General features: G+C 67.5%; 2 long non-coding RNA genes across 3 annotated transcripts in view; one reads left to right on the top strand and one right to left on the bottom strand.

Annotated features, from left to right (window-relative positions):
* The window catches only part of LOC144110396 (uncharacterized), a 46988-nt gene extending 25771 nt beyond the window's left edge, over positions 1-21217 (top strand). The window contains exon 6 of the long non-coding RNA XR_013309827.1: positions 20235-21217. This is a non-coding gene — a long non-coding RNA (uncharacterized LOC144110396). The remainder of the gene's footprint in view (positions 1-20234) is intronic.
* Positions 1123-23602, bottom strand: LOC144110397 (uncharacterized). 2 transcript variants are annotated; one of them, XR_013309829.1, is made up of 4 exons: positions 23370-23602; positions 19873-19971; positions 17206-17364; positions 1123-1258 (listed from the first exon to the last, which is right to left on the bottom strand). It is a non-coding gene; the product is annotated as an uncharacterized LOC144110397 (long non-coding RNA). The 2 variants fall into 2 exon arrangements; XR_013309828.1 differs by lacking the exon at positions 23370-23602 and having other exon boundaries at positions 19873-20240.
* Positions 23603-24071: the final 469 nt, after the last annotated feature.

Raw genomic sequence — 24071 nt, 5'->3', positions numbered from 1 at the left:
CGCCACTCTTACGACTGGAAAGGACGGCACGCACGGACTGCGTCTGTCTGCACGCCACTTCAGGTGCGACTGCACCAGGGAGAAAAAAAAACGAGCGAAAGCAGAACGGGAGTGCCCTCCGGGAACAATTCCACAGGAAGCAGCGGCAGGCATCCGCCCTTTGGATGCCCGGGGGACAGCGAGAGGAGATGATGTGTCATAAAGACACACCACCTCGCCTTGTCCACCACACAGAGCGGCCGAGTGTACAGCCGGGCGTCAAATCGCCCGGAGCGACCCTAGACGAAATCTCAGTCCCCACAGCGCAGCGACCGCTGGCATCAGCAGCACTGCAGACGCTGGGATTCGATCCAGGGTCTTCGCGAATGCGTGAGCAAAGCTCAGGCATTTTACCCACTCGGCTACCCTGCGGCACGGCTTGGTCGTGCTTCCAGCCAGTGCTGGAGCGAGAGGAACACGCTGGGCCGAAACGGCGCATGCGCAGTGTCGCTACACCGTTGGGCGACGGCGATGCAATCGCGATAACGACGAGCATATTGCGCGATATCGTGCGCACCTGCTGCACGGTCTTTTCGCGTCGCGGTGCAGACGTGTGGGACGCAAAAGCATTCACTGCCAGCAGCGGAGCACACATAACAGCGGAATAGGATAAGTTGACTGCTGATTTCGCCATGATTGAACGTTTTCAGCGGCAAGGAGATGGTATGAATTGTTTCTCGCCTACCGCAGGCACAGGTAGTAGCACACCACACTCTGGATAGTGGTGGCGGAGATTTATTAAATGTTTTACAAATTCCACCACACCTTCCAAGCGCCTCCAATTTTCGGAAATAAAAACACCGAAAACAAAAACGATCGTCTATGATCGTCTTGGACGCCCAGACGATTCGTAACTCTTCGTTGTTAATTAGGAGGAGTTGCTATAGGTGCATATACATATGCGCATACAAAAAAGAATAAATTAAGGGCGCCCTGAAGCTACCCCTGAAGCCATGACACGACGACGTTAACTTTTATTTGCTACTGTACTGTACATGGGAGAAAACCATTTATTGTCCTTAAAGTAAATTTGTAGACGCGGACATGAATAAAACTGCGAAGAAAAGCAGACATTTCCGAGCTGCAATAAACCGACGTAATCCAACGCATCTGCAGCTCCAATTCAGTGCAGGGCCTTTTCGGAGCGCAGAGGACCTCTCTCCATCGATAGAATATCGATCTTTTCCTTATGCTCCGCTCCCTTCTGGAATTTTTATGCCTGTAAAGGAGGAGAATCTTTAGCATCTTTATTCAAAACGCGACAAAGACGAGGACGGAACAACTAGGCGAACGCTTGCGCTGAATTTATCTATTTCAGTTACCCTCTTGGCCCCGAGAGCGATACAGTACAAAACAACAAAAAATAAGAAAGGAACAGGAAAATAGAAATACAGGAGAGAACTGGGGATTAATCTCGTCTGAAAAACGGTAACCTGAAATACTAACAGCGCCTGGGAAACGTGGCTGATAAGTGGCAACACTCGTCAATGTTTGTCGTTAAAAACGAAGAGAGTAGAACGCAACATGAAACCACATAAAACACACAATATAACTGAAAACGGTGGAGCTAAAGGAGTTAGAAAAAAAACTTCTATGCGTTATAATGCAAACATAGGTTTTTCCTAAACACCTCGATGTTGTTATTAATCACCAGTGCGGCAGGCAGAGGATGGCAACTAAAGATTTATTACTAGGGACGACGTTTATAGATTTTCGCGGAAAACGAATGCACAAAAACCCACTGAATCGCATTTTCTGTCGTATTTTTTCTGTAAATACAGTTGGCGTCTCCTCTCCTTTCCAGGTAGGGTTTAGGATCTCGTCATTCGTTCATACACTTTTGCCGCAGCGTAGCAGCGAAAGCCGGACAGGAAGACCCGTGCTGGTGGAGAGTACCAGCTGCAGATATGAGATGGAAATCAATATTGGAATCCGGAGAGGCCTAGAGCACCAAATTACGGTAGGAGTTACCCACCCCACTCTACATCAAAATGTTCAAGCGAGTGTAATACTACAGAACATCGCTGGCTTACATTGCGGGCATGGGGGTTGCAGTGCGAAGCCTGATGACGTCTTACCTTAAATTTCAGTGGGCGAGGAAAAGAATGGAGGGCGTTTCTTTCGAATGCCTTGTAAGCCACAGGTAGATCCACAAACCGCGCCATGTCTCCTTGAGAGACACCTCTCCCGCGCCACAGGGAAGACCTCCTCCCGAATCATCGGATTTACTCACACAGGAGACACTAGGTCTGCCGGTACCGAACTGTAAGTAGACGAGAGGGACGTATGTTACGGAGTCTCGGAGGTGAGGACAGGTCGCCCGCCTTGCAGCTCGCCTGCAGGTCTCCCGGGGAACAGGCCACCGCTCGTCCCTACCTGGCTCGCAACAGGTCGGCGTCTATTCTTCGCCCACGAACACGTCGGAAAAAAGGTAGGCCTCCTGACTACGCGTCAGTCGTAGACGGTCATCTGTTCAACAGGACAGGTCGCGCTCTCCGTCTCCCATGCGTCGCCCGCGCGACAGCTTCGTCCACCCCTCTGCGTGTAGCCCGCGCGACAGGTAGGTCCACCCGTCTGCGCGTCGCCCGCGCGACAGGTCGGTCTCCGACCGTCCGCGCGTCGCCCGCGCAACAGGTAGATCCACCCGTCTGCGCGTCGCCCGCGCGACAGGTCGGTGTCCGACCGTCCGTGCGTCGCCCGCGCATCAGGTAGGCCCACCCGTCTGCGCGTCGCCCGCGCGTCGCACCATCCGCCTTCGCGACACACGGTGCCCCCTGACTCCGCGTCGCCTCTCCGCGCAACACATGCGCCCCTGCCCGTCTCCGCGCCGCCCGCGCGACACGTGCCCCCCCTGCCCGTCGGTGCCCCCGCGACATGATCGCCGCCCCCTCCTCTCCGCGTGACACGCCGCGCCCCATTCCCCGCGTCCCCTGCGCGACACGTTCCCCCTACCCTTCGGTGCCCCTGCCCGCGTCCGCGTCGCCCGCGCGTCACGACCACCGCCGTCGCCCCCCCCCCCCTGCTCCGCGTCCGCGCGACACGTGCCCCCCGCCCGTGTCGGCGTCCCCGCGCGACACGACCGCCGCCCCCCTCTCCGCTCCGCGTCCGCGCGACACGTGCCCCCTGCCCGTCGGTGCCCCCGTGACACGACCGCCGCCCCCCGTCTCCGCGTGACACGCCCCGCGTGTCCCCGTCCCCCGCGCGACACGTGCCCCCCTGCCCGTCGGTGCCCGTCGGTGCCTGGCGCGTCCGCCGCGCGACACGCGCCACCCTGCCCGGCGGTGCCCCTGCCCGCGTCCCCCGCGCGACACGCACCCCCCTGCCCGTCGGTGCCCCTGCCCGCGTCCACGTCCCCCGCGCGACACGCGCGCCCCCTGCCCGTCGGTGCCCCCGCCCGCGTCCGCGTCCTCCGCGCGACACGCGCCACCCTGCCCGGCGGTACCCCCGCCCGCGTCCGCGTCCCGCGCGCGACACGCGCCCCCCCTGCCCGTCGGTGCCCCTCCCCGCGTCCCCCGCGCGACACACGCGCCACCCTGCCCGTCGGTGCCCCTGCCCGCGCCCCCCGCGCAACACGCGCCCCCTTGCCCGTCGGTGCCCCTGCCCGCGTCCCCCGCGCGACACACGCGCCACCCTGCCCGGCGGTACCCCCGCCCGCGTCCGCGTCCCCCGCGCGACACGCGCCCCCCTGCCCGTCGGTGCCCCTCCCCGCGTCCCCGTCCTCCGCGCGACACGCGCCCCCCCCTGCCCGTCGGTGCCCCTGCCCGCGTCCCCGTCCTCCGCGCGACACGCGCCCCCCTGCCCGTCGGTGCCCCTGCCCGCGTCCCCCGCGCGACACACGCGCCACCCTGCCCGGCGGTACCCCCGCCCGCGTCCGCGTCCCCCGCGCGACACACGCCCCCCCCCTGCCCGTCGGTGCCCCTGCCCGCGTCCGCGTCCCCCGCGCGGCACCCCCCTGCCCGTCGGTGCCCCCGCCCGTGACCGCGTCCCCCTGCCCGTCGGTGCCCCCGCCCGCGTCCGCGTCGACACGCGCTTCCCCTGCCCGTCCGTGCCCCCGCCCGCGTCCGCGTCCCCCGCGCGACACGCGCGCCCCCTGCCCGTCGGTGCCCCTCCCCGCGACACGCGCCCCCCCTGCCCGTCGGTGCCCCTCCCCGCGTCCCCCGCGCGACACACGCGCCACCCTGCCCGTCTGTGCCCCTGCCCGCGCCCCCCGCGCAACACGCGCCCCCCTTGCCCGTCGGTGCCCCTGCCCGCGTCCCCCGCGCGACACACGCGCCACCCTGCCCGGCGGTACCCCCGCCCGCGTCCGCGTCCCCCGCGCGACACGCGCCCCCCCTGCCCGTCGGTGCCCCTCCCCGCGTCCCCGTCCTCCGCGCGACACGCGCCCCCCCCCTGCCCGTCGGTGCCCCCGCCCGTGACCGCGTCCCCCGCGCGACACGCGCCCCCCCCTGCCCGTCGGTACCCCCGCCCGCGTCCGCGTCCCCCGCGCGACACGCGCCCCCCCTGCCCGTCGGTGCCCCTCCCCGCGTCCCCGTCCTCCGCGCGACACGCGCCCCCCCTGCCCGTCGGTGCCCGCGCCCGACACGCGCCCCCCTGCCCGTCGGTGCCCCCGCCCGCGTCCGCGTCCCGCGCGCGACACGCACCCCCCTGCCCGTCGGTGCCCCTGCCCGCGTCCCCCGCGCGACACACGCGCCACCCTGCCCGGCGGTACCCCCGCCCGCGTCCGCGTCCCCCGCGCGGCACACGCCCCCCCCCTGCCCGTCGGTGCCCCTGCCCGCGTCCGCGTCCCCCGCGCGGCACGCAACCCCCTGCCCGTCGGTGCCCCCGCCCGTGACCGCGTCCCCCTGCCCGTCGGTGCCCCCGCCCGCGTCCGCGTCGACACGCACCCCGCCCGCGTCCGCGTCCCCCGCGCGACACGCGCACCCCCCTGCCCGTCGGTGCCCCCGCCCGTGACCGCGTCCCCCGCGCGACACGCACCCCCCCCTGCCCGTCGGTACCCCCGCCCGCGTCCGCGTCCCCCGCGCGACACGCGCCCCCTGCCCGTCGGTGCCCCTCCCCGCGTCCCCGTCCTCCGCGCGACACGCGCCCCCCCTGCCCGTCGGTGCCCCCGCCCGTGACCGCGTCCCCCTGCCCGTCGGTGCCCCCGCCCGCGTCCGCGTCGACACGCACCCCGCCCGCGTCCGCGTCCCCCGCGCGACACGCGCACCCCCCTGCCCGTCGGTGCCCCCGCCCGTGACCGCGTCCCCCGCGCGACACGCACCCCCCCCCTGCCCGTCGGTACCCCCGCCCGCGTCCGCGTCCCCCGCGCGACACGCGCCCCCTGCCCGTCGGTGCCCCTCCCCGCGTCCCCGTCCTCCGCGCGACACGCGCCCCCCCTGCCCGTCGGTGCCCCCGCCCGACACGCACCCCCCTGCCCGTCGGTGCCCCCGCCCGCGTCCGCGTCCCGCGCGCGACACGCACCCCCCTGCCCGTCGGTGCCCCTGCCCGCGTCCCCCGCGCGACACACGCGCCACCCTGCCCGGCGGTACCCCCGCCCGCGTCCGCGTCCCCCGCGCGACACACGCCCCCCCCCCTGCCCGTCGGTGCCCCTGCCCGCGTCCGCGTCCCCCGCGCGGCACGCACCCCCCCTGCCCGTCGGTGCCCCCGCCCGTGACCGCGTCCCCCTGCCCGTCGGTGCCCCCGCCCGCGTCCGCGTCCCCCGCGCGACACGCACCCCCCTGCCCGCGTCCCCGTCCTCCGCGCGACACGCGCGCCACCCTGCCCGGCGGTACCCCCGCGCGACACGCGCCCCCCCTGCCCGTCGGTGCCCCTGCCCGCGTCCCCCGCGCGACCCCGCACCCCCCCTGCCCGTCGGTGCCCGCGTCCGCGTCCCGCGCGCGACACGCACCCCCCTGCCCGTCGGTGCCCCTGCCCGCGTCCCCCGCGCGACACACGCGCCACCCTGCCCGGCGGTACCCCCGCCCGCGTCCGCGTCCCCCGCGCGACACACGCCCCCCCCCTGCCCGTCGGTGCCCCTGCCCGCGTCCGCGTCCCCCGCGCGGCACGCACCCCCCTGCCCGTCGGTGCCCCCGCCCGTGACCGCGTCCCCCTGCCCGTCGGTGCCCCCGCCCGCGTCCGCGTCGACACGCGCTTCCCCTGCCCGTCCGTGCCCCCGCCCGCGTCCGCGTCCCCCGCGCGACACGCGCGCCCCCTGCCCGTCGCTGCCCCTCCCCGCGACACGCGCCCCCCCTGCCCGTCGGTGCCCCTCCCCGCGTCCCCCGCGCGACACACGCGCCACCCTGCCCGTCGGTGCCCCTGCCCGCGCCCCCCGCGCAACACGCGCCCCCCTTGCCCGTCGGTGCCCCTGCCCGCGTCCCCCGCGCGACACACGCGCCACCCTGCCCGGCGGTACCCCCGCCCGCGTCCGCGTCCCCCGCGCGACACGCGCCCCCCCTGCCCGTCGGTGCCCCTCCCCGCGTCCCCGTCCTCCGCGCGACACGCGCCCCCCCCCCCCCTGCCCGTCGGTGCCCCCGCCCGTGACCGCGTGCCCCGCGCGACACGCGCCCCCCCCTGCCCGTCGGTACCCCCCGCCCGCGTCCGCGTCCCCCGCGCGACACGCGCCCCCCCTGCCCGTCGGTGCCCCTCCCCGCGTCCCCGTCCTCCGCGCGACACGCGCCCCCCCTGCCCGTCGGTGCCCCTGCCCGTCGGTGCCCGCGCCCGACACGCGCCCCCCTGCCCGTCGGTGCCCGCGCCCGACACGCACCCCCCTGCCCGTCGGTGCCCCTGCCCGCGTCCCCCGCGCGACACACGCGCCACCCTGCCCGGCGGTACCCCCGCCCGCGTCCGCGTCCCCCGCGCGGCACACGCCCCCCCCCTGCCCGTCGGTGCCCCTGCCCGCGTCCGCGTCCCCCGCGCGGCACGCACCCCCCTGCCCGTCGGTGCCCCCGGCCGTGACCGCGTCCCCCTGCCCGTCGGTGCCCCCGCCCGCGTCCGCGTCGACACGCGCCTCCCCTGCCCGTCCGTGCCCCCGCCCGCGTCCGCGTCCCCCGCGCGACACGCGCACCCCCCTGCCCGTCGGTGCCCCCGCCCGTGACCGCGTCCCCCGCGCGACACGCACCCCCCCTGCCCGTCGGTACCCCCGCCCGCGTCCGCGTCCCCCGCGCGACACGCGCCCCCTGCCCGTCGGTGCCCCTCCCCGCGTCCCCGTCCTCCGCGCGACACGCACCCCCCTGCCCGTCGGTGCCCCCGCCCGCGTCCGCGTCCCGCGCGCGACACGCACCCCCCTGCCCGTCGGTGCCCCTGCCCGCGTCCCCCGCGCGACACACGCCCCCCCCCCCTGCCCGTCGGTGCCCCTGCCCGCGTCCGCGTCCCCCGCGCGGCACGCACCCCCCTGCCCATCCGTCCGCGTCGACACGCACCCCCCTGCCCGCGTCCCCGTCCTCCGCGCGACACGCGCCCCCCCTGCCCGTCGGTGCCCCTGCCCGCGTCCGCGTCCCCCGCGCGACACGCACCCCCCTGCCCGCGTCCCCGTCCTCCGCGCGACACGCGCGCCACCCTGCCCGTCGGTACCCCCGCGCGACACGCGCCCCCCCTGCCCGCGTCCCCCGCGCAACACGCGCCCCCCCTGCCCGTCGGTGTCCCTCCCCGCGTCCCCGTCCTCCGCGCGACACGCGCGCGCCCCCTGCCCGTCGGTGCCCCCGGTCGCGACCGCGTCGACACGCGCCCCCCCCCCCCCTGCCCGTCGGTGCCCCCGCCCGTGACCGCGTCCCCCGCGCGACACGCGCCCCCCCTGCCCGTCGGTGCCCCCGCCCGCGTCCGCGTCGACACGCGCCCCCCCTGCCCGTGCGTGCCCCCGCCCGCATCCGCGTCCCCCGCGCGACACGCGCGCCCCCTGCCCATCGGTGCCCCTCCCCGCGTCCCCGTCCTCCGCGCGACACGCGCCCCCCCCTGCCCGTCGGTGCCCCCGCCCGTGACGGCGTCCCCCGCGCGACACGCACCCCCCTGCCCGTCGGTGCCCCCGCCCGCGTCCGCGTCCCCCGCGCGACACGCACCCCCCCTGCCCGCGTCCCCGTCCTCCGCGCGACACGCGCGCCACCCTGCCCGGCGGTACCCCCGCGCGACACGCGCCCCCCCTGCCCGTCGATGCCCCTGCCCGCGTCCCCCGCGCGACACGCGCGCCCCCTGCCCGTCGGTGCCCCTCCCCGCGTCCCCGTCCTCCGCGCGACACGCACCCCCCCTGCCCGTCGGTGCCCCTCCCCGCGTCCCCGTCCTCCGCGCGACACGCGCGCGCCCCCTGCCCGTCGGTGCCCCTCCCCGCGTCCCCGTCGGTGCCCCTCCCCGCGTCCCCGTCGGTGCCCCCGCCCGCGTCCGCGTCCCCCCCCCCCCTGCCCGTCGGTGCCCCCGGTCGCGACCGCGTCGACACGCGCCCCCCCCCCCCTGCCCGTCGGTGCCCCCGCCCGTGACCGCGTCCCCCGCGCGACACGCGCCCCCCCTGCCCGTCCGTCCGCGTCGACACGCACGCCCCTGCCCGCGTCCCCGTCCTCCGCGCGACACGCGCCCCCCCTGCCCGTCGGTGCTCCTGCCCGCGTCCCCGTCCTCCGCGCGACACGCGCGCCACCCTGCCCGTCGGTACCCCCGCGCGACACGCGCCCCCCCTGCCCGTCGGTGCCCCTCCCCGCGTCCCCGTCCTCCGCGCGACACGCGCCCCCCCCTGCCCGTCGGTGCCCCCGCCCGTGACCGCGTCCCCCGCGCGACACGCACCCCCCTGCCCGTCGGTGCCCCCGCCCGCGTCCCCCGCGCGACACGCACCCCCCTGCCCGCGTCCCCGTCCTCCGCGCGACACTCCGCCACCCTGCCCGGCGGTACCCCCGCGCGACACGCGCCCCCCCTGCCCGTCGGTGCCCCTGCCCGCGTCCCCCGCGCGACCCGCGCGCCCCCTGCCCGTCGGTGCCCCTCCCCGCGTCCCCGTCCTCCGCGCGACACGCACCCCCCCTGCCCGTCGGTGCCCCCGCCCGCGTCCGCGTCCCGCGCGCGACACGCACCCCCCTGCCCGTCGGTGCCCCTGCCCGCGTCCCCCGCGGCCCCCGGTCGCGACCGCGTCGACACGCGCCCCCCCCCTGCCCGTCGGTACCCCCGCGCGACACGCGCCCCCCCTGCCCGTCGGTGCCCCTACCCGCGTCCCCCGCGCGACACGCGCGCCCCCTGCCCGTCGGTGCCCCTCCCCGCGTCCCCGTCCTCCGCGCGACACGCGCCCCCCTGCCCGTCGGTGCCCCCGCCCGACACGCACCCCCCTGCCCGTCGGTGCCCCTGCCCGCGTCCGCGTCGACACGCACCCCCCTGCCCGCGTCCCCGTCCTCCGCGCGACACTCCGCCACCCTGCCCGGCGGTACCCCCGCGCGACACGCGCCCCCCCTGCCCGTCGGTGCCCCTGCCCGCGTCCCCCGCGCGACCCGCGCGCCCCCTGCCCGTCGGTGCCCCTCCCCGCGTCCCCGTCCTCCGCGCGACACGCACCCCCCCTGCCCGTCGGTGCCCCCGCCCGCGTCCGCGTCCCGCGCGCGACACGCACCCCCCTGCCCGCGTCCCCCGCGGCCCCCGGTCGCGACCGCGTCGACACGCGCCCCCCCCCTGCCCGTCGGTACCCCCCGCGCGACACGCGCCCCCCCTGCCCGTCGGTGCCCCTACCCGCGTCCCCCGCGCGACACGCGCGCCCCCTGCCCGTCGGTGCCCCTCCCCGCGTCCCCGTCCTCCGCGCGACACGCGCCCCCCTGCCCGTCGGTGCCCCCGCCCGACACGCACCCCCCTGCCCGTCGGTGCCCCTCCCCGCGTCCGCGTCGACACGCGCCCCCCCTGCCCGTCCGTGCCCCCGCCCGTGACCGCGTCCCCCGCGCGACACGCGCCCCCCCTGCCCGTCGGTGCCCCTGCCCGCGTCCCCGTCCTCCGCGCGACACGCGCCCCCCCTGCCCGTCGGTGCCCCTGCCCGCGTCCCCGTCCTCCGCGCGACACGCCCGCCACCCTGCCCGTCGGTACCCCCGCGCGACACGCGCCCCCCCTGCCCGTCGGTGCCCCTGCCCGCGTCCCCCGCGCGACACGCGCGCCCCCTGCCCGTCGGTGCCCCTCCCCGCGTCCCCGTCCTCCGCGCGACACGCGCCCCCCCCTGCCCGTCGGTGCCCCCGCCCGTGACCGCGTCCCCCGCGCGACACGCGCCCCCCCCTGCCCGTCCGTCCGCGTCGACACGCACCCCCCTGCCCGCGTCCCCGTCCTCCGCGCGAAACGAGCCCCCCCTGCCCGTCGGTGCCCCTGCCCGCGTCCCCGTCCTCCGCGCGACACGCGCGCCACCCTGCCCGTCGGTACCCCCGCGCGACACGCGCCCCCCCTGCCCGTCGGTGCCCCTGCCCGCGTCCCCCGCGCGACACGCGCCCCCCCTGCCCGTCTGTGCCCCGGCCCGCGTCCGCGTCGTCCGCGCGTCGCGCGCCGCCTTTCCCGTCCGTGCCCCGGCCCGTGTCCCCGTCCCCCGTCTGTGTCCCGGCCCGTGTCCGCGCGCCACGCGCCCCCCTTCCCGCGGGGGACGCGGACACGGGCCGGGGCACCGACTAGGAGGGGGGCGCGGGGGACGCGGACACGGGCAGTGGCACGGACGGGAAGGGGGGCGCGTGTCGCGCGGGGGACGCGGACACGGGCAGGGGCACGGACGGGAAGGGGGCGCGTGGCGCTCGGACACGGGCCGGGGCACCGACGAGGAGGGGGGCGCGTGGCGCGCGGGGGACGCGGACACGGGCCGGGGCACGGACGGGAAGGGGGGCGCTGGCGCGCGGACACGGGCCGGGGCACCGACGAGGAGGGGGGCGCGTGTCCAGCGCGGGGGACGCGGACACGGGCCGGGGCACCGACGAGGCGGGGGGCGCGTGTCCAGCGCGGGGGACGCGGACACGGGCCGGGGCACCGACGAGGGGGGGGCGCGTGTCCAGCGCGGGGGACGCGGACACGGGCCGGGGCACCGACGAGGAGGGGGGCGCGTGGCGCGCGGACACGGGCCGGGGCACGGACGGGAAGGGTTGCGCGTGGCGCGCGGACACGGGCCGGGGCACCGACGAGGCGGGGGGCGCGTGTCCAGCGCGGGGGACGCGGACACGGGCCGGGGCACCGACGAGGCGGGGGGCGCGTGCCCAGCGCGGGGGACGCGGACACGGGCCGGGGCACGGACGGGAAGGGGGGCGCGTGGCGCGCGGACACGGGCCGGGGCACGGACGGGAAGGGGGGCGCGTGGCGCGCGGACACGGGCCGGGGCACCGACGAGGAGGGGGGCGCGTGGCGCGCGGACACGGGCAGGGGCACGGACTGGAAGGGGGGCGCGTGGCGCGCGGACACGGGCCGGGGCACCGACGAGGAGGGGGGCGCGTGGCGCGCGGACACGGGCCGGGGCACGGACGGGAAGGGGGGCGCGTGGCGCGCGGACACGGGCCGGGGCACGGACGGGAAGGGGGGCGCGTGGCGCGCGGACACGGGCAGGGGCACGGACGGGAAGGGGGGCGCGTGGCGCGCGGACACGGGCCGGGGCACGGACGGGAAGGGGGGCGCGTGGCGCGCGGACACGGGCCGGGGCACCGACGAGGAGGGGGGCGCGTGGCGCGCGGACACGGGCCGGGGCACCGACGAGGAGGGGGCGCGTGTCGAGCGGGGGACGCGGACACGGGCAGGGGCACCGACGAGGAGGGGGGCGCGTGGCGCGCGGACACGGGCCGGGGCACCGACGAGGAGGGGGCGCGTGTCGAGCGGGGGACGCGGACACGGGCAGGGGCACGGACGGGAAGGGGGCGCGTGTCGAGCGGGGGACGCGGACACGGGCAGGGGCACGGACGGGAAGGGGGCGCGTGTCGAGCGGGAGACGCGGACACGGGCCGGGGCACCGACGAGGAGGGGGGCGCGTGGCGCGCGGACACGGGCAGGGGCACGGACTGGAAGGGGGGCGCGTGGCGCGCGGACACGGGCCGGGGCACCGACGAGGAGGGGGGCGCGTGGCGCGCGGACACGGGCCGGGGCACGGACGGGAAGGGGGGCGCGTGGCGCGCGGACACGGGCCGGGGCACGGACGGGAAGGGGGGCGCGTGGCGCGCGGACACGGGCCGGGGCACGGACGGGAAGGGGGGCGCGTGGCGCGCGGACACGGGCCGGGGCACCGACGAGGAGGGGGGCGCGTGGCGCGCGGACACGGGCCGGGGCACCGACGAGGAGGGGGCGCGTGTCGAGCGGGGGACGCGGACACGGGCAGGGGCACCGACGAGGAGGGGGGCGCGTGGCGCGCGGACACGGGCCGGGGCACCGACGAGGAGGGGGCGCGTGTCGAGCGGGGGACGCGGACACGGGCAGGGGCACGGACGGGAAGGGGGCGCGTGTCGAGCGGGGGACGCGGACACGGGCAGGGGCACGGACGGGAAGGGGGCGCGTGTCGAGCGGGAGACGCGGACACGGGCAGGGGCACCGACGGGCAGGGGGGGCGCGTGTCGCGCGGGGGACGCGGACACGGGCAGGGGCACCGACGGGCAGGGGGGGCGCATGTCGCGCGGGGGACGCGGACACGGGCCGGGGCACGGACGGGAAGGGGGGCGCTGGCGCGCGGACACGGGCCGGGGCACCGACGAGGAGGGGGCGCGTGTCCAGCGCGGGGGACGCGGACACGGGCCGGGGCACCGACGAGGCGGGGGGCGCGTGTCCAGCGCGGGGGACGCGGACACGGGCCGGGGCACCGACGAGGGGGGGGCGCGTGTCCAGCGCGGGGGACGCGGACACGGGCCGGGGCACCGACGAGGAGGGGGGGCGCGTGGCGCGCGGACACGGGCCGGGGCACGGACGGGAAGGGTTGCGCGTGGCGCGCGGACACGGGCCGGGGCACCGACGAGGCGGGGGGCGCGTGTCCAGCGCGGGGGACGCGGACACGGGCCGGGGCACCGACGAGGCGGGGGGCGCGTGCCCAGCGCGGGGGACGCGGACACGGGCCGGGGCACGGACGGGAAGGGGGGCGCGTGGCGCGCGGACACGGGCCGGGGCACGGACGGGAAGGGGGCGCGTGGCGCGCGGACACGGGCCGGGGCACCGACGAGGAGGGGGGCGCGTGGCGCGCGGACACGGGCAGGGGCACGGACTGGAAGGGGGGCGCGTGGCGCGCGGACACGGGCCGGGGCACCGACGAGGAGGGGGGCGCGTGGCGCGCGGACACGGGCCGGGGCACGGACGGGAAGGGGGGCGCGTGGCGCGCGGACACGGGCCGGGGCACGGACGGGAAGGGGGGCGCGTGGCGCGCGGACACGGGCAGGGGCACGGACGGGAAGGGGGGCGCGTGGCGCGCGGACACGGGCCGGGGCACGGACGGGAAGGGGGGCGCGTGGCGCGCGGACACGGGCCGGGGCACCGACGAGGAGGGGGGCGCGTGGCGCGCGGACACGGGCAGGGGCACGGACGGGAAGGGGGGCGCGTGGCGCGCGGACACGGGCAGGGGCACGGACGGGAAGGGGGGCGCGTGGCGCGCGGACACGGGCCGGGGCACGGACGGGAAGGGGGGCGCGTGGCGCGCGGACACGGGCCGGGGCACCGACGAGGAGGGGGGCGCGTGGCGCGCGGACACGGGCCGGGGCACCGACGAGGAGGGGGCGCGTGTCGAGCGGGGGACGCGGACACGGGCCGGGGCACCGACGAGGAGGGGGGCGCGTGGCGCGCGGACACGGGCCGGGGCACCGACGAGGAGGGGGCGCGTGTCGAGCGGGGGACGCGGACACGGGCAGGGGCACCGACGAGGAGGGGGGCGCGTGGCGCGCGGACACGGGCCGGGGCACCGACGAGGAGGGGGCGCGTGTCGAGCGGGGGACGCGGACACGGGCAGGGGCACGGACGGGAAGGGGGCGCGTGTCGAGCGGGGGACGCGGACACGGGCAGGGGCACGGACGGGAAGGGGGCGCGTGTCGAGCGGGAGACGCGGACACGGGCAGGGGCACCGACGGGCAGGGGGGCGCGTGTCGCGCGGGGGACGCGGACACGGGCAGGGGCACCGACGGGCAGGGGGGCGCATGTCGCGCGGGGGACGCGGACGCGGGCAGGGGCACGGACGGGAAGGGGGCGCGTGTCGAGCGGGAGACGCGGACACGGGCAGGGGCACGGACGGGAAGGGGGCGCGTGTCGAGCGGGAGACGCGGACACGGGCAGGGGCACCGACGGGCAGGGGGGCGCGTGTCGCGCGGGGGACGCGGACACGGGCAGGGGCACCGACGGGCAGGGGGGCGCATGTCGCGCGGGGGACGCGGACGCGGGCAGGGGCACGGACGGGAAGGGGAGACGTGTCGAGCGGGGGTCGCGGGCACGGGCAGGGGCACCGATGAGCAGGGGGGCGCGTGTCGAGCGGGGGACGCGGACACGGGCCGGGGCACCGACGAGGAGGGGGGCGCGTGGCGCGCGGACACGGGCCGGGGCACCGACGAGGAGGGGGCGCGTGTCGAGCGGGGGACGCGGACACGGGCAGGGGCACCGACGAGGAGGGGGGCGCGTGGCGCGCGGACACGGGCCGGGGCACCGACGAGGAGGGGGCGCGTGTCGAGCGGGGGACGCGGACACGGGCAGGGGCACGGACGGGAAGGGGGCGCGTGTCGAGCGGGGGACGCGGACACGGGCAGGGGCACGGACGGGAAGGGGGCGCGTGTCGAGCGGGAGACGCGGACACGGGCAGGGGCACCGACGGGCAGGGGGGCGCGTGTCGCGCGGGGGGACGCGGACACGGGCAGGGGCACCGACGGGCAGGGGGGCGCATGTCGCGCGGGGGACGCGGACGCGGGCAGGGGCACGGACGGGATGGGGAGACGTGTCGAGCGGGGGTCGCGGGCACGGGCAGGGGCACCGATGAGCAGGGGGGCGCGTGGCGCGCGGGGGACGCGGACACGGGCAGGGGCACGGACGGGAAGGGGGACGTGTCGAGCGGGGTCGCGGACACGGGCCGGGGCACCGACGAGGAGGGGGCGCGTGTCGAGCGGGGGACGCGGACACGGGCAGGGGCACGGACGGGAAGGGGGCGCGTGTCGAGCGGGGGACGCGGACACGGGCAGGGGCACGGACGGGAAGGGGGCGCGTGTCGAGCGGGGGACGCGGACACGGGCAGGGGCACGGACGGGAAGGGGGCGCGTGTCGAGCGGGAGACGCGGACACGGGCAGGGGCACCGACGGGCAGGGGGGCGCATGTCGCGCGGTGACGGGCGGGGGGCACCGACGGGCAGGGGGGCGCGTGTCGCGCGGGGGACGCGGACACGGGCAGGGGCACCGACGGGCAGGGGGGCGCATGTCGCGCGGGGGACGCGGACACGGGCCGGGGCACCGACGGGAAGGGGGGCGCGGGGGATGCGGGCACGGGCAGGGGGGACGTGTCGAGCGGGGGACGCGGACACGGGCAGGGGGGCGCGTGGCGCGCGGACACGGGCCGGGGCACCGACGGGCAGGGGGGCCCCGCGTGGCGCACGGGGGACGCGGACACGGGCAGGGGGGCGCATGTCGCGCGGTCACGGGCGGGGGCACCGACGGGCAGGGGGGCGTGTGTCGCGCGGGGGACGCGGACACGAGCCGGGGCACGGGGGGGGCACCGACGGGCAGGGGGGCGCGTCTCGCGCGGGGGACGCGGACACGGGCAGGGGCACCGATGAGCAGGGGGCGCGTGGCGCGCGGGGGACGCGGACACGGGAAGGGGCACGGACGGGAAGGGGGGACGTGTCGAGCGGGGGACGCGGACACGGGCAGGGGGGCGCGTGGCGCGCGGACACGGGCCGGGGCACCGACGGGCAGGGGGGCGCGTGGCACGCGGGGGACGCGGACACGGAGCGCGGGGTGGGTGGCGCGACGTTGCACCGACCTCTCGCGAGGGCGACGCCGAGACAGGAAGGGGAGACGCGGAAACGGGGGAGGGTACGTGACGCGCGGGCGACTTCGAGACAGGGGTAGGAACGGACGAGTCGCACGGGCGACGCGGAGACAGGGGGCACCGGCGTGTCGCGAAGGCGGGGGGACCGACCTGTCGCGCGGGCGACGCGCAGACGGGTGGACCTACGTGTTGCCCGGGCGACGCGCGGACGGGGGACCGACCTGTCGCGCGGGCGACGCGCAGACAGGTGGATCTACCTGTTGCGCGGGCGACGCGCGGATGGTCGGGGACCGACCTGTCGCGCGGGCAACGCATGGGAGACGCGGGGACGGAGAGCGCGACCTTTCCTGTTGAGCAGATGACCGTCTACGGCTGACGCGTAGTCAGGAGGCCTACCTTTTTTCCGACGTGTTCGTGGGCGAACAATAGACGCCGACCTGTTGCGAGCCAGGTAGGGACGAGGGGTGGCCTGTTCCCCGGGAGACCTATACTGCAGGCGAGCTGCAAGGCGGGCGACCTGTCCTCACCTTTCGTCCATATTGCATTGCAGTGAAGACTCCGTAACATTCGTCCCTCTCGTCTACTTACAGTTCGGTACCGGCAGACCTAGTGTCTCCTGTGTGAGTAAATCCGATGATTCGGGAGGAGGTCTTAGTCTTCGTCTTCAGGCTTTCCTCATTTTGCGAGCTTCCCAATGAGGCCTGTGGCGCGGGAGAGGTGTCTCTCGTGGAGACATGGCGCGGCTTTGTACCTGGGACGGAACTGGTTTCCGCCGGGGGAGGAAATGCAGATTAAAGAATGGTAAAAAAGCAGTGTATGGAAGTTTATGTTTAAGAAGGTCTGCAGGCTGTTTTTATCTTCGCAATACCCGTGCGTCGACGGGTGGCTGTTAGAATGCACTAAGGAGAGCAGAAAGTTGGGCTAGTTGGTTGATATGCATACTGAAGAAGCATCAGTCTGCAACATCCGTGGATGTCCCATATTTTGGAAGCGCAGCGAGGCTTTGAACTCAAACAACAGAAAGTTCAGCTAGTTGCGGAGGAGTATTCAGATTCTGCCAAGCTCTACAGCTGTTGTCTTGCTGGAGTGCGTCCATTTTTTGCGCTGACAAGCTTACAAGGCATTCGAAAGAAACGCCCTCTATTCTTTACCTCACAGAGAAGGTACACTTCTCTTTTCCTCGCCCTCTGAAATTTAAGCTTAGGCTTCGCACTGCAAACGCCATGCCCGCAATGTAAGCCAGCGATGTTCAGTAGTATTAAACTCGCTTGAACATTTTGATGTAGAGTGGGGCGGGTAAATCCTACCGTGATTTGGTCCTCTAGGTCTCTCCGGATTCCAATAATATTGATTTCCATCTCATATCTGCAGCTGGTACACGCCACCAGGGATGTTCTGTCTGTCTGGTTTTCGCTGCTACGCTGAGGGAGAGGTGTATGGACGAATCATGAGATCCTGAACCCCGCCTGGAAAGGAGAGGAGACGCCAACTGTCGTTCCAGAAAGAATACCAGGGAAGATGCGATTCAGTGGGTTTTTTGTGCATTCGTTTTGCGCGAAATGGCGTCTATAAATGGCGTCTCTAGTAATAAATCTCTTGTTGAAATTCAGCGCATGTGTTCATCTAGTTGTTCCGTCCTCGCCTTTTTCGCGTAGATAAGGATGCGAACGTGAGTTCTCGTTTGGAGGCATAAGGATTCCAGAAGGGAGGGGAGCATAAGGATCGATATTCTATCTATGTAAAAGGCCCTGCACTGAATTGGAACTACATATGCGTTGGATTATATCGGTTTATTGTAGTTTGGCAATGTCTCCGTACTTTTGTTGATGTCTGCGTCTCCGCATTAACTTTAAGGAGAATAAATAGAATTCTCCGTACAGTACAGTCACTAACAACCGTTAACGTTGCGGCGTGATGGCCTTCAGGCAGACCTTAAGTTTTCTTATTTGCATGCACCTATAGGAACTCCTCCAAATTAACAGCAAAGAGTTAAGGGTAGTCTGGACGTCCAAAAGGGTCGTAACTGTTTCGTTCAGAATTTTAAAAAGGGCTATTCTAGTTTCTGCGATGTTCCTTCACTTGGAAGGACAGGAAATTCGCTAGAGGTGGTCGCTCTTTGACACGATTTTGTTTTCGGTGTTAATTCAGCTGAAAAATTGAAGGCGCTTGGAAGGTGTGGGGGAATTTGTAAAACATTTCATAAATCTCCGCCGCCACTATCCACAGCGTGTTGTGCTTGTACCTATGCCTGCGGTAGGCGAGAAACATTTCATACCATCTCCTTGCCACTGAAAACGTTCAATCATGGCGAGATCAGCAGTCAACTTATCCGATTCCGCTGCTGGCAGTGAATTGTATGACGATGTTTTTGCGTCCCACACGACTGCAACGGAAAAGACCCTGCCGCGGTTTTGCACGATATCGCGAATAGCGCATTATGCTCGCCGTTATCGCTGTCGAACTTCATATCTCGCGATTGCATCGCCGTCGCCCAAGGGTGACGACACTGCGCATGCGCCGTTTCAGCCGAGCTTGTTCCTCTCGCTCCAGCACTGGCTGGAAGCACGACCAAGCCGTGCCGCAGGGTAGCCGAGTGGGTAACATGCCTGAGCTTTGCTCACGCATTCGCGAAGACCCTGGATCGAATCCCAGCGTCTGCAGCGGAGCGATCGCTGGCATCACCCGCTGTGGGGACTGAGATTTCGTCTAGGGTCGCTCCGGGCGATTTGACGCCCGGCTGTACACTCGGCCGCTCTGTGTGGTGGACAAGGCGAGGTGGTGTGTCTTTATGACACATCATCTCCTCTCGCTGTCCCCCGGGCATCCAAAGGGCGGATGCCTGCCGCTGCTTCCTGTGGAATTGTTCCCGGAGGGCACTCCCGTTCTGCTTTCGCTCGTTTTTTTTTCTCCCTGGTGCAGTCGCACCTGAAGTGGCGTGCAGACAGACGCAGTCCGTGCGAGCCGTCCTTTCCAGTCGTAAGAGTGGCGTGCAGACAGACTGCGTCTGTCTGCACGCCACTCTTACAACCGGAAAGGACGGCACGGACAGACCGCCCAGATGCCGCTTGGGGTTTTTTTTTAATTGGACAGCAGTGTGCACGAACACCTTCATTCAAAGAAAAAAAAATTGCAAATGGAGAGTGTGTTTTAGCGCGAGAACTTCTCAGGGAAAAAACCCCGGATCACAGAAGTTCACCATGATCTCTGGACGGAGAGGCTCATATCATGTCATCTTCGGCTCAATACGCTGCTCATCTGATCTATAAATTTGCACGTAGGCTCTCTGTCCAAAATATGAGAGCGGTCGTGTTGAGGCCGACCGTTTATCTTCAAAAGACTATAGTTAACTACGGTTTCGGCAGACACGTGCAAAAATATAAAAAACCTTCGATATCTATAACGCGCGCTGAAGGACCCCAGGGCCACGTCCTCGCAGCGGTTCTGCTCATTCAAGCAGTTCCATGAGCTTCTATCCTGCTGTGTAACAATCGCACGTGCACATCGAGGCACTGAATGGTTCAGCAACGCCTGCAGTTCGACCGCTGCTCGGAGACTTGCCAAGCTTACAGTTCGTGGCGCCAGATAAAGCACGAGGAGCGGCGATCAAGATGTGGTCGCTACGTCGGGCGGAGTATCAACACTAAATTATATTCTTCACCGTGAGCCAAGGGCAGCTTGTATCGATATTAATTTTCTTTTGCTATTCTAGCTTCTGCGAAGGATAGCTGAGAGACATCTGGCCTTTGCCGCGTAGCTATGGATAACAACAAACATAATTGCACGCCAAATAAAACACCTACGCACGAAATTACTCTCAAGAAGTAATTCAAGAAGGAAGTAGCTGCAAAAATGCCCCTGTGGTCTCTTATTCGTTACTTTACCTCTTGTACTCGTCATTTAGGCTAAGTTTGTTATCAATCCTCCAAATTGAACTAACTAGCACTCAAGAGCATTCCACTAAATGCGAAACTTACTTTAGCCGCGAATGTCCAGGTATCACGGCATCAGCTTGTGGCTTTTCACCATCTCTCCTTCGCTGCATCCGCATTCCTTTAGAAAATCCGAGAAGGTGCCTGCAGAAGTATAAAAATCATTTGGCCGTAAATATTTTTTATTAAAGGTTGCATGGCTCACTGAACAACTGCAAAATTATGATTTGTATGACGCCATTCCTAACATTTTGCCCCGTGAAATCCTTCATTTAAAAGAAAGCATGACCCAGTAGAAGGGCGCGGCTCAGTTGTGTTAACGAACGTGCTGCCCGACTCCAAAAATATTCGCATATATGTCGATGAAGGCGGCTAACCAGGCTCCAGGAGAATGGGTTTTCGTGCAGAATTTGCTGCCTGGACCAGTCGGGTGCCAGCAACAGTGGAGCCGGACCAAGGCTTTGCAGCAGTGACGAGACTTCCGGATGGCCGCGTTTGGATCGTGTACCATAAGGGCCATCGTGGGCAAGCTTAATGGGGCGGCTCCTCCGAGCACTCTGTCTCCGGTTGTTGGCGAAGACGCTCGATTGCCACCTTGAACTATAGTGCCAGTTTCTGCTGGGGACACCGCCGTAGGGCATTCTAACACAGGTGCTCTGGTGCAGTGACTGACGCCTCGGTGCGTACTGAGGAGGACGGCATAAATGGTCAAACAGTGAATGATAATCTCACTGCTGTCATTACGGAGTGGGCAGTAGGCCGGATGATTGTACAGGATACTGACGCGTCGGTGCATACAGGAACAATACTGCCTAGAATCCTGTTCGTCACAGCGGCCGAACTCGGGGAGCGGTTGTGCGAGACTCCACATAGTGAACCAGGAACTGTTTTTCGATGATTGATTTTTAGTTCGACTAAATGTTCTCTAGTTTTTTACGTGCACGTTATGACTATCTGCCAACTCAGCAGGGGCGCTGTTCACTTGCTTTAATGAGTGTGCTGAGGAAGTCGGGCGCCCGCACTCAACCAACGACGCAACAATATTAAGTCATTCTCCAAAATGAGAAATGAAAGAAAACCACTGAACCGCCTACATTACGCTCATGTTAGAGTGCTGAAATTCATGTCTCGCGCTGATAATGATAAGACATTAGCCGCGTTTCCAACTTAGGAACACATTTAGACGGTCCTTGGAGATTTGCGGAAAAATATGAACATACTTAAATTGCATTGTCTTTAGTTATACCAACCCAATCAGAGAATGCGAATGTGAGCAAACAAATACCAAAATAAGATGCAGGTCGTCAAGCCTGCAGAAGGCTTTATTCTGCATCGACAGCCGCGCGCATGCACCCTGTGATGTTGAAATAAATTTCTGATTCTGGTTCTGTACAAATGCTATTGCCCGCCGGTCTACATCCACAGCCAGCCAGTCAGCCACATGCATTGCTCTCACCGTTCTTCATCTGCTCTGTGCTCCTAACGCCAGCCGTGTTCTCGGCTGCTTCTAGTTTGCTTCTAGTCCATAGAACCTTCTATGCTTCTATTGCTTCTATTGCATAGAACAATTCATTATTTTTATCACCTTTCAATCACCCCAATAACCTGCCTAACTAGACCCACTGCAGGGCAAAGGCCTCTACTATGCCGCTTTTCAGTACATCGGAAACAATAAAAGGGGTTAATCTCCATCTGATATAATCCCCATAATTAATCATTTTATCGATATTTTTCTTTGCGCATCATCCTGACGTCATTCTCTATCGATTAAAACCATTCGTTTGATACCACTTCTACTGAGAACACAACACCACAACTGCTGCGGACGTTTTGTGGACACAGCCTCACCAACATTGGCAAGTAATGCTTTGATAACAGCGGTGAATCTCTGGCATGCGCAAAACTAAATGGCATTCACACTCTAGTGCACACTGAGGTTTTTGTTTATCTGACAGCGTTGTTTATCTGTTTATCTGAAGTGCTTCCTTTACAGGAAGCACTTCAGTTGTGCTCTTGAAAATGCTTTGAAAGCGTTCCTATCAGGTTCCTTCCTGCTATCACTTCCGTCCCCCATAGTTAGACAGTCATCGGATTTCATTGCACTTGATGTTGAAAAAATGAAAGCATCAGTTCTGATAAACAATTCTGGAGTCAGGCAAATTTGCAACAATCAAAATCCACTTCGATCATAAAATCTCACCTATGTGATACATATACCAGAAATGCTAACCTAGTTTAGGAACTTAGATGTCGCCCAAACTTAAGCAAAAGATGTTGAACACACGTCACACTGTTTATTAGCGGCTCATTTAACATCAAGTGTCACATCTGGCCATCTTTAATTTTTCTGAAAGAGGACCCAATCTCTGAATCACATAAAGGGGCTTTCCTGACATTCTTGTAAAGGTGCTATTCGTTTGTAGACACCATTTATAATTTGCAATAGCAAATGTTTTCTCCTAGAGGCATCATTGCATGCCTCTTTTAAAACTTGGTCCCAAATGTGTTTCAGGCTGCATTAAAGTTGCCTACAGGAGCGCCAACCAGTTCCGATGCTCTTCCAGCTGCTCGTCATAACATTTGTTTAAGTACAATTGCTTCTTAATAGTGAAATAACGCATTTATTGCTCATTAGGAAGCAGCTTATCAGAGCCATGCCATCACAAAGAAAGCTATGAATATGTACAGCTTTGCTTTCTATCCGTATGGCGGAGCTTTGGTATATGCTTATCAGTAATTATTTGATTATTTCAAATCTACCACAGTTTGCGGCCTGCTCTGGTCATACTGGGCTGAGATGACTTTACAATACGTATATATTTCTTTTTCATGAATATTAAAACTTCTGGGCAGCTTTGCGCTACCATTTAAGCACCGAAATGTCGAGTTAACCTGGCAAGATTACACATTTGGCAAAAAATTAATGCAGTTTTCATGCGTACCTCGATATTGACTAAAAAGACAGTTTGCAGGCACGAACAAACAAGTAATGTATAGAAAGCTGTGCCCACCTGTCCATCCTCACTGCTAATCCCAACTGTATGATGAATGTTTTCCGGTTTCGCTAAAACTGAGAAATACAGCAATGAGTGGTTGTCGCTAAGGCGACCACTCACAACCACTTAGAGTACTTGCTACTGAACTAAGGTAAAGCTATTTGTTATAGGCAGCAGAACTAATTAAGCACAATCAAATTGCCACGCATTATCGACTACATGTTCACATTCCTTGTGCAGCAGTGGTTCATTGGTAAGAATAATTTGTTGTCCATCTATACACCCTAACAGGAACCAAACTTTATTTAATATTAATTATACATTTATTGATGTCATGCTTACACACACACAATGAAACTTACTGAACTGAAAGGAAGAAAAGTATATGCTGAATTTTTTTTAATACACAGAGGCTGAAAAATGAGAAAATTACGTATGCTCTTGAAATCCGGCACCAACATGCAAGAAGATCAATTTTCAATTTGTCTTCAGTCTTCAGATAGTGAGAGGAAGCGCCGTACAGTACTTTGGCCAAAGTGTGCTTACCGCCAACCATCGCTCGTCGCTCCTAGCGTGCTGGTTGGTCACGGCGAGCAAGGAGCGCGCGCTGTTGACTAGGGTGCCTCGATGCCAGCGCTGCGCCGTACAGGGTGGAGACACGACCTTCGTGGGCGCCATCTTGGGGCAAGCGCTGAAATGCGGGGCTACGGAGCGTCGGCCGGTATCCTTCTTTAGAACGCGCTTTCGCTAGCAGGCTGAGCTGTATAAGGTTTCTGCATATAAACTAGAAAAGTTAATTGCAGGCTGTATATTATTTGCTTATACCATAGTCAACCTAGTTAACAAGGCTTGAAGACAGGGAGCTCCATCTCACCACTTAAAGAGCTGGCTCCAGACACTGTGAAAAGAGAATATTGACAGTATTGAAGCTACAATAGTAGCTGTCAAAGCATTCCCACAATTCTTTACAAAATATGCCTAAATGGCATTCTTACATATAAACGACAGAGTAACTGACCAAGGCGGTGGTCAAACATATGATAAAAAGGATGGTACTAAGTATCTCTGGCTCCGGACAGGCTGCCATTGGAAACTCATTCTGGCAATGTGTAACTCTAGACACTTATCCAGTCAAGCTGGCCTAGCAGTGCTGTTCGAGGAACTAGGATGTGATAGGGCCTAGTGATGTTAAAAAAGCTGCTGAGGAGGAGGAGGAAAGGCAGGGAGGTGAACCGGACGAATAGCCGG

Source organism: Amblyomma americanum, chromosome 11 (genome assembly GCF_052857255.1).
Source record: "Amblyomma americanum isolate KBUSLIRL-KWMA chromosome 11, ASM5285725v1, whole genome shotgun sequence".
NCBI classification, from domain to species: domain Eukaryota; kingdom Metazoa; phylum Arthropoda; class Arachnida; order Ixodida; family Ixodidae; genus Amblyomma; species Amblyomma americanum.
The sequence above is the reverse complement of the archived record's forward strand: the minus strand, read 5'-3'. Positions and strand labels throughout refer to the sequence as shown.